General features: G+C 51.9%; 1 pseudogene; it reads left to right on the forward strand.

Annotated features, from left to right (window-relative positions):
* The first annotated feature begins 11,340 nt into the window (after positions 1 to 11,340).
* LOC115864873 (glyceraldehyde-3-phosphate dehydrogenase-like) lies at positions 11,341 to 12,276 on the forward strand (annotated as a pseudogene).
* The last annotated feature ends 1,328 nt before the right edge of the window (positions 12,277 to 13,604 follow it).

Genomic DNA, 13,604 nt, shown 5'->3' on the forward strand with positions numbered 1-13,604 from the left:
GGGGCTCAGTGCCATGGTGTTTCAGAGGGGCTACAGGGCCTCAGACATTCACGGTGGGCTTCGTGGAGGAGGCACAGCCTGTGGAGAATTTGACTGATGGTTATAGACTGGGGAGAGACCTGGCTTTCCATCCTGGTTTTACCACTCACCAGCTGTGCAACTTTAGGCATGTTACACAACCACTCTGAGAGGGTGTCCTTACCTATAAAGTGCAGGTGGTAACTGACATCCACATAGGTTTGTTGGGAGAAAGGCCAGCCACATGGCAGGAGGTCAATCAGTAACTGTTATTAACATTTATGGGACTTCCCTGGTGGCGCAGTGGTTTAGAATCCGCCTGCCAATGCAGGGGACACGGGTTCGAGCCCTGGTCCAGGAAGATCCCACATGCCGCGGAGCAACTAAGCCCGTGCGCCACGACTACTGAGCCCACGTGCCACAACTACTGAAGCCTGCGCGCCTAGAGCCTGTGCTCTACAACAAGAGAAGCCACTGCAATGAGAACCCCGCGCACCACAACGAAGAGTAGCCCCCGCTCGCCGCAACTAGAGAAAGCCCACGTGCAGCAACGAAGACCCAACGCAGCCAAAATAAATAAATGAAATTTATGATGACTAATGGTTATCATCACCGTGGTGTCCGTAGAGCACAGTCCTGCCTGTTCCTACACTGGCTCCTTTGGCAAACAAGATGTGGGGCCTTAAAGGGGTGCCAGCCAGGCCCCCTGGATGACCCCTGCCTGCCTTGCACTTGCCACCACCCTTCCTGACCCTGAGGAATCAACTGTTTTTCTGTGGCATGAACCCTTTCCTCTGCCCCAAATACAAGACAGTCTTAGGAGAAGCCAAGCCCATCAGGGTGACCCCACACACACAAGTGGGCAACCATGGGGGCTTTTAAATGCGGTACCATTCAAGGATCAGGGTGTTCCCAAGTCAAGATAACTTGAACGGGAAAGGAAGGTGGCAGAACAGAAGCCTAGCGCAAAGAACTGATATGAAGCCCAGAAACCCAGGCTTGGGAACCAGTGGGAACCAGGGAGGCTAGTCACTGAAGGTGGAGCTGGGAGCAGCCGGCCAGGAGGACCTCTGCGACCACCCCTGGACAGCGAGCACAGCCACCAGGGAAGGAGTCCTGAGCTACACAGGTGGGCATGTCTCTGGTTGAGCTTGGTCTCCTGCAGAGCCTGCAGCCACTGACAAGAGGCTGAATATGCTCTCAGGGTGCAAGAAGGACCAGGGCTTCTGCCCAGAGATGAATCTCCCATCATCCTCCAGAGCCAGGCTCTTGAAGATGTCTTGGAGATGCAGTTATTTCTTCTGTACACTCTCCTGGGACTCTCCTCTCTGACCCCGCCCCTCAACTTACACTGCTGAGGCATCCCCACCACCTCCAGCCCCTTTCCCTTCCGCAGGGACTGATTTCAGCTTTCCCTGCTCTCAGATGAACTCACCCTGCTTAAAGATGTCTTCCTCATGAGACCGACTGGGCACCAGAAAGTCCTGTCCTTAGCAATCCTCTCTCAAGGTGTGGATGCTCTCCTGAAGGCCCCTGGAGGAGGGCAAACATGTTCATAGGAGGGGGAGCTCCAGACATCCCTGCCCCTCAGGCCAGATCATGAGAGTAGACTGCCTCATGAGGGAGGTGTGCAAGGAACCTCCCAGTTCTTTATTTTCTTGGCATCTCATTTAATCTAACTTTAAACCTGAATCCCTGGGGGGTGTAGGGAAACCCCTATCTCAGTCAGGATTGGGGGCTCCCCACCCTCAGGGTCATACAGGCAGGAGTAGGCCTCATAGGAGCAGGCCTTTCAGCTCCAGGGCCTCGTGGTAGCTGCTGACACCCGCAGTGACCAGCATCCACAGGCCATAACTCTGCCCAGGCCCGGGGGCAGGGTGGGGGAGGGCATTCCCAGAGCCATAACCTCTCTGGGGGCCTCACACCATGCCCTCTGGAACCCTGCATCTCCCTGTGGTACTCCCAGGGGACCCTCTGATCACTGGACCCTCCCCTGTCTTGGAGACCTTCCTCTCTGATTCTCCTTACCCCCAACGTAATCCCCTCAAGGAAGTGGACCTAGGATGCAAAAGCCAGGAAACACTGTGTCCTCAGATAGCTTCCAGATTTGAGACAAAGAAGCCTGGTGACCCCACTTGGAATCTGGGGGCGGGGTGGAGGGATAAGGACCGACAGAACCAAGAAAACATCCTCAGTAATATCCTGTCACACTGGGATAAAGGAGACCTCCTGCCCGTCTTGTGCGTTCATTCATTCATTCATTCATTTCACAAATATTTATCCAGGTGCTGGCTAGACACTGGAGACCCCACAGTAGCAAGAGACCTGGCTTAGATGTCTTTGTGCACCAAAGCACTGAGCACAATTACTTTAGAAAGGAGACACTTCATAAAATGTTTGATATTTAAAGAATTCAGGGACAGTGCCATCCCCTGAGAGGTGGGGATTTTTACTCCCATTTTGCAGAGGAGGTAGCTGAGGCCTGGGGAGCTAGGCAGTGGCAGAGCTGGAACTGGAACCCTGTGCACTCCACTTGGTGTTCACAGAGCTGTCCAAAGGGAGTAAGAGGTGGGGCTGAGACAGAGGGACTGGTGGAGGGCCCACCTTCACCCTACCCTCAGTCGGAGGCATGGGGAGGGTTTAGCGAGGCATGAGCTGCTCCTTTCTGAGATCCTGGCACAGTTTGCTCACCCCTACAGGGCCAATGGTGGTGCTCAGACCGCTGCATCCCAGAGTAGTGGGCCTCCTGCTCCCCAAGCACCACACACCAGACACCACTAGGTGGCGCCAAGTTGTCAGTCGGTCTCTGCCCAGAGACCTGTCGGGTCCTTTGTCTTCCAGTCTCTGTGCCTGGGTGGGCCACCTCAGGAGCTGGGGCGGCCAGTAGGCATAGGGAAGCTTCTTTGTTGAGAAGCTAGTACCAGGTATCTGTTGAGTGTCTCATGGTTTGAGTTCATTAGCCCCCTTGTTTTTCCACAATAACCCCAAGAGGAGAGTGGGACATTATCCCCACCTTATGGGGAAATGAAACTAATCCCCTGTAAGGTTAGGTGACTTGGCCAAGGTCACACTGCAGGCTGGGTCTGGAACCCAAGTCCCAGGGTCCTGGGATATTTGCAAGGTCAGCAGAGGGCACTGAAGCCAGATACTGGCTCCACAACTTGCTGTGTAACCTTGGACATGCTGCCTAAAACCTCAGCCCAAATTTCATCATTAGCCATGGAGTTAGGACAGGTAAAGAGCTGGGGTGGGGACAGGCATGTGGTAAACCCTCATGGTTAGTTCCTATTGGCCTTTATTGCACTTACCTGAAGAGGCCACCCTGCAACCCTCCTCATCTCTCCCTCCCCCTGTCCCCCAGCCTCTAGGGTGGCCAGAGAATAACAAAGAGAATTAGCAGGAGCCCAGAGTAAACTCTCTTTCAGTCTTCCCTCCTGGAGGACCCAGGCTGTGCCCAGCCTCTAAGGGGAAGGGGAGAATGAGGTCTTGTCCCCTCTCCTTCCCAAAACAAACTTGAGTCCCAGCCCTGGTCGGTGACTGTGTGTATCATAACTGCCCCTCTTCTTGCCTCTGTCCACCTTCTTATCTGAGCATCTTTGATGACTCTATGAGGGGGATCTTTAGACCTAGTTTACAGAGGAGGCTCACAGAAGGTGGGCAGCTCAAGGTCACAGGGCTGTAAATGGCAGAGCCAGGATGGCACCCAGGTGTCTGAAGCCTCACCTTGGTGTTCAGGACCTTTGCAAAAAGGAGGAAGCAGGCGCTGCTTCCTTTCCCCTAGCTTTGTTCCTGAAACCCTACACTCAAGACTCCATTTCTTTAGGATTCCAAGAGCATCACCTGCTGAGACATAAATGGCTGGGAGGGGATGAGATGGAAGGGGAGGGGCTTGGTAGGAGACCCTGAATGGGGCAGTGAACCCGGGTGCCAGACTAGCCCTGCGGGGAGGAGGCTGATAGTCAGCCCACCTTCCACTCCTTGGACTCCCACCACCTCCAGCTCCCTCCTGCAGCCTCGCAGCCTCCCGGCAGATGCCCGCGCCAGGGGTGCCCCCTCACTCCCCTCCCCCAGCTGGTGTTGGGTTCAGTAAGCAGAGCCCCAGCTCACCTGGGAAGGTGTCGAGTGAGGAGGGCATCCAGTTACAAGCTGGGGCTGGGAGGGCAAGCAGGGGCAACCCAGGGGCAGGAGCCAAAGGCCTGGGACCTGGTGGTGGGGGTAGGTGTCAGGGGGAGGCCTCAGGACCTACCCCCCAACCCTGCAGGGGCCTCCTCCCTGCTGCTGGAGGCCCCAGCTCCTGGGGACTGAAGCAGAAAGACCATGGCATCCTCCTCAGATGCCACCTGGCAACTAGCACACCCGTCAGCTAGGCCTCAGTTTCCCCATCCTCAGAATGGGGGTAGGGTGAGAATAAGCCCCGTGTAACCGATCCACCACAGCCCAGGACTAATCTGGGTAAACTGTGAAGGGCTGTGCACACCCTTAGGGAGGGTGTTCTCTCTGTTCAGCTCCAGTCCTTTCTCTCCAACACCCAGGGTGGCCTCCTCCCCCGCCCTGCACCCTGGGCCCTGGCACTGCACTCCATGCCTATTTAAGGCAAATCTCCTGATCTCCTTTTAAATAACATTCACTCCTTGTTGTGGAACAGACAAGCAGGGCCTGAGCTTAGAAAAAGGGGAGGGAGTTGCAAATATCCCATCAGAGAGTGGGGGGAACGCGGTGGTGAAGCAGGTTTGGGAGGGTCCTTGCACTCCCTACCCCAGCCTCCCATTTGGTCCCCTCACTGCACAGGCCCTGGATTGGCTCCAACCCCTTTAGAGGGACTGGGGCACTCCCAGAAGGCTTCCTGTAGCCCCAGGGACTGTGGTGGTGTGGGAGACTGAGGAATAATGCCACTCCCAAGGCCTGGGGGGTGGCGTGCTTGGGTGAAGAAGTGGCATTTGACCAGCAAGGGGAGTGGGAGGGTCTGGGGTAAGACTGACATCTGATCTCACAGCCTGCCAGTAAGGATGAAACAACTGCTATTCCCTTCTAGAATCAGAGGCTCAGAGAGGCCAAGAGACCAGCCCAGGGCCACACAACTAGTGAGTGGAAAGGTCTGAAATCTAGGCCTCGCTCTGCTCCAAATTTATGCTTTCTGCCCCTCCATGCCAGGTCTCCTTGTGTCTGGGGCTGTATGTGACACCAGACAGTGACTCATCAGGGACCAGGCATCATTCAAAGTCCCCCACGCGGGACTTCCCTGGTGGCACAGTGGTCCGGAATCCACCTACCAATGCAGGGGACATGCGTTCGAGCCCTGGTCCGGGAAGATCCCACATGCCACGGAGCAACTAAGCCCGTGCGCCACAACTACTGAGCCTGCGCTGTAGAGCCCGTGAGCCACAACTACTGATACCCGTGTGCCTAGAGCCCGTGCTCCACAACAAGAGAAGCCACTGCAATGAGAAGCCCGCGCACCGCAACGAAGAGTAGCCCCTGCTCACCGCAACTAGAGAAAGACCGCGTGCAGCAACGAAGACTCAACGCAGCCAAAAATAAATAAATAAAAAATAAATTTAAAAAAACGAAAACAAAAACCAAGTCCCCCCCACACTCTTCCTGCCTGCATAGCTCTCAGGCAGGGACCCTGACTCCTTTGCTTCTGCCTCCCTCTTCTTTTCTCCAGGCCAACCACACCTCTCCTTCCCCTCCTCCCAGGTTCCTGGCCCAGGCATCCCCCTGCTTCTGGCCTGGCCCCCGGATTAGCTCACCTTAACTTGGTCATGTACTCAGAAACTTACAGCCAGAAAGTGGCATGTCCCACACTCCTCCGAAGGAGTGAAGCAGCGAGGCTAGGCTCCTTCTCACTGCAGGACCCCCCGCAGGGCCCTTCCCAGACACTCTGTTCTTCCCCCTTGAGGCCCGGAGGCCCTCCCTCTCCCGCTTCCTTCTCTTCCTCTTTCCCCCAGGTGTCTTGGCCGCCTCCGCAGCCTCCCATCTCAGAGTGGCTAATCCCCCTGTGGTCCTCACATGACGGAGACGCCCTCTTTGGGGTTCAAAAGGAGAGGGTCAGGGATCCTTTACAGATCATGTTGCCTCCCCAGGCATGTAAGCCCCAAGAGGCCAGCCCCACCCGCGTGTCAGTGTCATGCTGGACTAGGGGGTGGGGGACCAGAGTGAGGAAGAAGCCCTAGCCTTGTCTTCCTCTGGGCACATAGAGCAGATAGGGGCCAATGCGGTCAGCTGGTCCAATGGCCTCATTTCACAGATGAGCAACTGTGGCCCAGGGAAGAGGAGGAGAGGCCCCGGGGGCTCACAGTGAGACAGAAGCTGAGCTGGGTCTTACTGGGACCCCTGGTAACCTCAGGTGGGGCTTGATCCCGGGGAAGAAGGGTCAATTATAGGAGGAAACTCGGCTCAGTGTTTAATCGGGGTGGGGTGTCCTTGAACTTTTCAGGGTCTTTCTAGCTTGGTTCTACCTTTTACCTCTTGTTTGCCCTTGCACAATCCCCTTTCCCTCTTTGGGCCTCAGTTTTCTTGTGTAAAACAAGTGGGTTGGGTAGATGGTCTTTAAGATCCCTTACTGTTTACATCTTCTGCACCTCCCATCAGCCCAGCCCCATCGCCCAGGCCTTTCCAGCTCTCGCCCAGGCCCAGGTCTGCCTCATAGCCCCTCAAGATTGCTCCAACAGGGAATTCCCTGTGGTTGGGACTCGGCACTTCCACGGCAGGGTGTGCGGGTTCGATCCCTAGTTGGGGAACTAAGATCCCGCATGCTGTGCGGCACGGCCAAAAAAAAAACATTGCTCCAACAGCCTCTATACTGTCTCTAGCCTCCGCTCTCGTCCCCTGCAATAAGCTGCCCCAGACATTGCCCAGGTAACCTACTGATGCTTAGGAATCTCCCATGGCCCTCCACGGTCTCCCTAAGAGTAATCCAACTCATCACCTGGCATTCAGCACATCCCACCTGCAGCCTTGGACCCTGGGCTCAGTTTCTTCATCTACCAAGCACTAACGACCCCTCACTTTGGGACTGTGGTGTAGACACATAGTGGGGCACAGGCCAGGAGCCCAGGAAAGGTGGGATGGCCTGAGTGGCACTCAGGGCTTCTCTGTGCTGAAAAGGCTGCCCATCCCACCCCCACTCCTTCATCCAAATTGGTGAGGTGCTCCAAGGCTGATTCAAGCTCCATCCCCTCCTAGAGAGGCCAGGCCCCCTGGGTGGCCCCATCAGAGTGACCTTGCCCATGTGGAGCTCCCACGGGCCAGATTCACTCGCCTGCCTGTATCTGCAGCTCCTGCCATCCTGTGGGGAAGGTACAACTGGCCGCTCCTGGAGAACCAGCTGGCAGGCACTTGCTGAGTGAACCCTTGGGTCTGTGGGTTCCTGCCCAAACCCCTCTCCTTCCCCCAGGGAGGTGTTTTTTTTTTTTTTTTTTTTGCGGTACGCGGGTCTCTCACTGTTGTGGCCTCTCCCGTTGCGGAGCACAGGCTCCGGGCGCGCAGGCTCAGCGGCCATGGCTCACGGGCCCAGCCGCTCCGCGGCACGTGGGATCTTCCCGGACCGGGCACGAACTCGTGTCCCCTGCATCGGCAAGCGGACTCTCAACCACTGCGCCACCAGGGAAGCCCCAGGGCGGTGTTTTTAACATGGGATTTTCTTTGACTCTCAGAGACTTCCTCACTCCCAGCTCCACAAGCTCATAGCTGGGCCTCGGGGCAGACTCTCAGCTGGAGGTTTTAGACCCTGTCTTGCCCTGATCCAGTGACTGGCCAAATGGACTCTCAGAAGCCTTCCCCAAAGGCCCAGGAAGGAGTAGCTGGCAGGAAATACCACTTATTAGAAGAGAATGCTAAGGGAAGAGAAGCCAGGACCTAGAAGCTTGGAGACCTCCCACCCTGGGGTTTGAACACTGCTTCAGCCACTTACTAGTTTCAGGGTCTTGGGAAAATTACCTAATGTCTCTGAGCCTCAGTTTCCTCATTGGGAAGTAATAACAACTATTTCATCCTATGATGAGAGAATTAGATGATGCACGCAAAGTGCTGAGCTCACGGCCTGACACCTCGTAAATGCTCGAAAAATGGTAGCTATAATCCTTATTGAGGACAGATGGATCAAGGCCCCCAGCTGAGGGGGTGCAGGCTGTTGGTTGTTCAGCCAGAGGTAGGCAGCTGGTTAGTAGCGAGAATACAAACACAAAGTCCCAAGCCTGGCGCTAAGCAGTCTATATACATCATCTCATTTAAACAGGCCCTTCCTCTCTCAAAAGTAGGGGAAATTTCCTAAGGCTCAGTGAGTACTTGTAGAAGGTCTGCAGTTTACAAAGTACTGTTTACTTTATAGAGCCAACCTCTCATCCTGTGAGCATTCTAATAGTTGTCAACGGTCACACGACTAGATCTGGGACTAGAACCAGGGGACGGCTCCATCTTTCCCCAGAGGCTGGTGGCAGACACTCTGAGGGGTTTGGTGAGGCCTGAAATCCCCACCCAGGGCCTAGGGTGGGACAGGGGCTTTGAAGACAACAGTGTCATGTCTGGCTCCTGCCCAGCATCTGGTTCTGTGCTGGGCGGAGACCTGGGTCTGCAACTCATCAGCCCCACCTGTCAGCCCTCCCAGGCAGGCACGTGGGGCCTTCGGTTATCACTAAGGAGAGCGCGGCTGAGGGGGGCCTCAGTTCAGGGGCCTGGTCTCCCTTCCTTGCTGGGCACCTTCAGGCAGGGAGCTGTGTTCCCACCGGCCAAGCACCTCCAAGTTGACTGGACTCTGTTATATGACAGGTACCCTGAAATATGCAGAGACCGCACTCATTCAATAAATATTTATTGAACACTGACAGTGTGCCTGGCCCTGAGCTGGCTGTGGGGTATTGGACAAAAATTCCCGCCTACATTCTAGTAAAAGAAGCTGTAAAGGAAAGCATAAGTGTGGTGGAAATAAAAGAGAGCAATTCGCTTTACACAGGTTAGTCTGAGAAGGCCTTTGAGCTGAGGGAGGGAAGTACAGCTAGAAAGAGCATTCTGGACAGAGAAGAGGGCCCAGGCAAAGGCCCTGAGACAGGAAAATTTGGAGTGTCTGGAGATGAGCAAGCCTGCTGTGAGGTGGGCACACAGCGAGCTTGCCCTCAGTAAATGCCAGTTGAACAAATCAACCAAAGATCATAAGGATTTCTGCATCCAGCTGAGACGGAGTAATAGGGACTGGATTTACATCCCCACCTAAGACAACTAAGATACCCCACAAAATATGTGCAACGGTGGTTCTCAAGACATCGGGTGCCAGACAGGGAAAAATAGTGACTTCTGGGAGTGAGGACACAAATGAGGTGAGCCCTAGAAATGCCCCACCTCACCGCCTGAAGAAAGTTTCCAGACCAGAGCGCAGCGAGAGGAAGGCAGGTGAAGCCTGGCAGCCTCCCCACACTGAGAAGACACTGAAAAGCTGGGAGTACGGAACACGAGGCAGAGAACCAAAAGGGCAAGAGCTGCACACAGAGAACTCTAGAGCTCTACACAGGGTACCTCTGCAGTCATTCTGCTCAGTGCATGCTTGTGAGGAAACCACCAGAAAGCACGGTGTGCACCACCCAAAAGGATGAGAGAGGATAATCCTTGGAGCTCACAGAGAGCTGCGAATAGCGCTGGTTCCCACAAACCAGAGTAGAAACCACACAATTAACGGGACACTGAGTAGAGCCAGCGTCAGAAGAAGTTTTGGCTCGGAAGTGGGAAAAAACTAGACACTGCTCTGGCCCCCTCTAACAAAAGTAAGATCTGAAAGGACCAAACTGTTTTCAAGTAACTTTTGCACGCCAGGACAAAGCTCAAGGACATTTATAAGAATAAACACACACAGGGCTTCCCTGGTGGCACAGTGGTTGGGGGTCCGCCTGCCGGTGCAGGGGGCGCGGGTTCGTGCCCCGGTCTGGGAGGATCCTGCGTGCCGCGGAGTGGCTGGGCCCGTGGGCCATGGCCACTGAGCCTGCGCGTCTGGAGCCTGTGCTCTGCGCGTGGGGGCTGGGGGGTGGGGGGTGGCGGCAGCAGTGAGGGGCCCGCGAACCGCAAAAAAAAAAAAAAAAAGAATACACACACACACAAATCCAGCAATTGATAAAATAAAATTCTTAATGCCTGGCAACCAATAAAAATTAGCAGGTAAAAAAGAAACAGGAAAATATGACTCATAATGAAAAGAAAAACCAATCAATTGAAACCTACCTAGAAATTACCCAGATGATAGAGTTATTACAGACTTTTTTTTTTTTTTTTTTTGGCTGCACAGCATGCAGGATCTTAGTTCCCCAACCAGGGAGCAAACCCATTCTCCCTACAGTGGAAGCACAGAGTCTTAACCACTGGATCGCCAGGGAAGTCCCTATCACAGACATTAAAACAGTTATTCTAACTATATTCCATATGTTCAAGAAGATAAAGAAAAGACTGACCATGTTAAATAGAGATATAGAAGGTATTTTTTAAAAGACCCAAGTTGAAATTATGAAAACTATAATGTCTGAGATAAAAATACACTAGATGGATTAATAGAACACTAGACATGGCAGAAGATTAGTGAATTTTAATACATAGTAATAGAAACTATCCAAAATAAAACACCTAGAGAAAAAAGACTAATAATAATAACATGGCATCAGTGAGCTGTGAGATGACGTCAAGCGACCTAATATTTCTATATATGTAACCTGAGGGAAGAAGACAGGAAAAAATATTTGAAGGAAAAAATTAACTGAAACATTTCTAAATTTGATAAAAACGATAAATCCATAGATCTAAGATAATTAACCCCAAGCACTATAAACATAAAGAAACTATACCAAGCCCTCTGGTCTTCCCCATCCAACAGAAAGCACAAGAGAGACCAAGATTGAACCTGGGCCCTCGGCAGTGAAAGCACAGAGTCCTAACCACTGAACCACCAGGGAATTCCCAAGACAGCTGATTCTTCTTGTGCAGTGCCAGCCGTGTCACTGAGACATGATGGTGAAGGCTGGAGTAAACGAATGCAGCTGTATTGGGTGCCTGGTCACCAGGACTACTTTTTTTTTTTTTTAATAAATTAATTAATTAATTTATTTTTGGCTGCTTTGGGTCTTTGTTCCTGTGTGTGGGCTTTCTCTAGTTGTGGCGAGCGCGGCCTTCTCTTGTTGCAGAGCATGGGCTCCAGGCGCTCGGGCTTCAGTAGTTGTGGCTCACGGGCTTAGCTGCTCCTTGGCATGTGGGATCTTCCCGGACCAGGGCTTGAACCTGTGTCCCCTGCATTAGCAGGCGGATTCCCAACCACTAAGCCACCAGGGGAGTCCCACCAGGACTACTTTTAACTCTGGCAAAGTAGATAATGTCTCCATCAATGACCCCTTCATTGACCTCAACTACATGGTCAACATGTTCCAGTATGATTCCACCCATGGCAAATTCAATGGCAGAAAGATGAGAATGGGAAGCTTGTCATCAATGGAAGGCTCATCTCCATCTTTCAGGAGTAAGATCCCACCAACATCAAATAGGATGATACTGGTGCCAAATATGTTGTGGAGTCCACTGGTGTCTTCATTATCATGGAGAAGGCTGGGGCTCATTTTAAGGGTGGAGCCAGAAGGGTCATCATTTCTGCTCCTTCTGCTGATGCCCCCATGTATGTCATGGGCATGAACCATGAGACATATGACAACTCACTCAAGATTGTCAGCAATGCCTACTGCATCACCAATTGCTTGCCCCCGCTCCCCTCAGCCAACATCATTCATGACAACTTTGGTATCATGGAGGGACTCACACCCACAGTCTATGCCATCACTGCCCCCCAGAAGACAGTGGATAGCTCCTCTGGGAAGTTGTGGTGTGATGGTCATGGGGCTGCCCAGCACATTATCCCAGCTTCTACTGGTGCTGCCAAGGCTGTAGGCAAGGTCATCCCTGAGCTGAATGGGAAGCTCACTGGCGTGGCCTCTCATGTCCCCACCCACAGTGTGTTGGTTCTGGATCTGACCTCCATTTGGAGAAAGTTGCCAAATATGATGACATCAAGAAGGTGGTAAAGCAGGTATCAAAGGGTCGGTTAAGGGCATCCTGGGCTACATTAAGGACCAGATTGTCTCCTGAGTCTTTAACAGTGACACCCACTCTTCCACCTTTGATGCTAGGGCTGGCACTGCTCTCAATGACCACTTTATCAAGCTCATTTTCTGGTATGACAATGAATCTGACTATAGCAACAGGGTGATGAACCTTATGGTCCACATGGCCTCCAAGGAGTAAGAGTCCCTGGACCATCAGCCCTACTAAGAACGCGAGAGGAAGAGAGAGGTCCTCAGCTGCTGGGGAGTCCTTGCCTCAACTCAGTCTCCCAAGACTCTGAGAATCTCTCGTTCTTGACAGTTTCCAAGAACAAGAAACTGTGACCCCATCACAGTTGGGGCTCTCCCAAGCCCTACTTTGGAGGACCCCTATTTTGTCATGTACCATCAATAAAGTACTCTCTACTCAGCCAAGAAAAAAAAAAGAAAAGAAAAAGAAAAAAAAACCTATACCAAAGTATATCAAAATTGTTTTTAAAAAGTGATAAGGAGAATTCGCAACCTTTCTGTGGTTTGGGGTTGCTGTCTGCCTCATAAAGCAAAGTAGAGGGTTTGTCTTCTGGGAAGACAAAAGTCGTCTTTTCCTCTGAAAAAGGCTCTTACATAGTTGGCTTTGGCATCTTCCAGGAATAGGAGGGCAGGGATGGAGGCCTCATGAGTCTGGGATTTCAGTTGGGATAGAGAGAGAAGACAGTGGTTATAACCAGAAAGTCAGAGTTGGGTGTCATTACCTCCAGAACTCATCACTATTAACTCAGCCTGGACTTCATAAGTCATAGAAGTGGATTCCTTAATAAAATACTAGTTTCCAAAAAAAAAGTGATAAAGAGAAAGACTTAAAAGCAGCCTAAGAAAAAAAGACACACTACATACAAACAGACAAAAATAAGGATAGCAGATTTTTTTTTGTCAGAAACAATGCAAATGTACCTGTTATACCTGGGTTAATACTTCTGGGAAAGTTGAAACTCAGTTACGTAACAGTATTGAGCAAACTTGACTTAAGAAGATGACTCTTTCAATAGGGTCTTTCTTTGACTTATTTGATTCTGATTGGTTTGGGTCTTGGGGACCATGGCTTCAAAGTACACTCCAAACACTGGGAATTCTCCTGCTTATAGTTATCATAAAAATCCCCCTCGTGCATTATATTCTCTCAAAAGCTTTGAAATGCGTGTTCACAGCTGTTAAACGTCAAGCAAATGATCTTCCTAAGACTGGGATGTCAGAAAAGGAACAAGGAGAATGACCACTTTAAGGATTAGGAAACTGGAACCATGACCTGTGAATGTCACAGGGATTAAACAAAACATTATGATCTGTGGATACCACACCAAGCATCCACAGATACGTAGCTCAGAGTGGCACTAATACCTTAAATTTTGATCACATCTCTCAGGGTGAGAGTTTGATCAAAAGGGGGGAATTGTTAAAAAGAAGTAACAAGCCCAAAATGGAGTTATTTGCCCCCAGGACAGCAAACCAAGACTTAATTGTACTTTCAACCTC

The sequence above is a fragment of the Globicephala melas genome, chromosome 2, assembly GCF_963455315.2.
Source record: "Globicephala melas chromosome 2, mGloMel1.2, whole genome shotgun sequence".
Classification (NCBI taxonomy): domain Eukaryota; kingdom Metazoa; phylum Chordata; class Mammalia; order Artiodactyla; family Delphinidae; genus Globicephala; species Globicephala melas.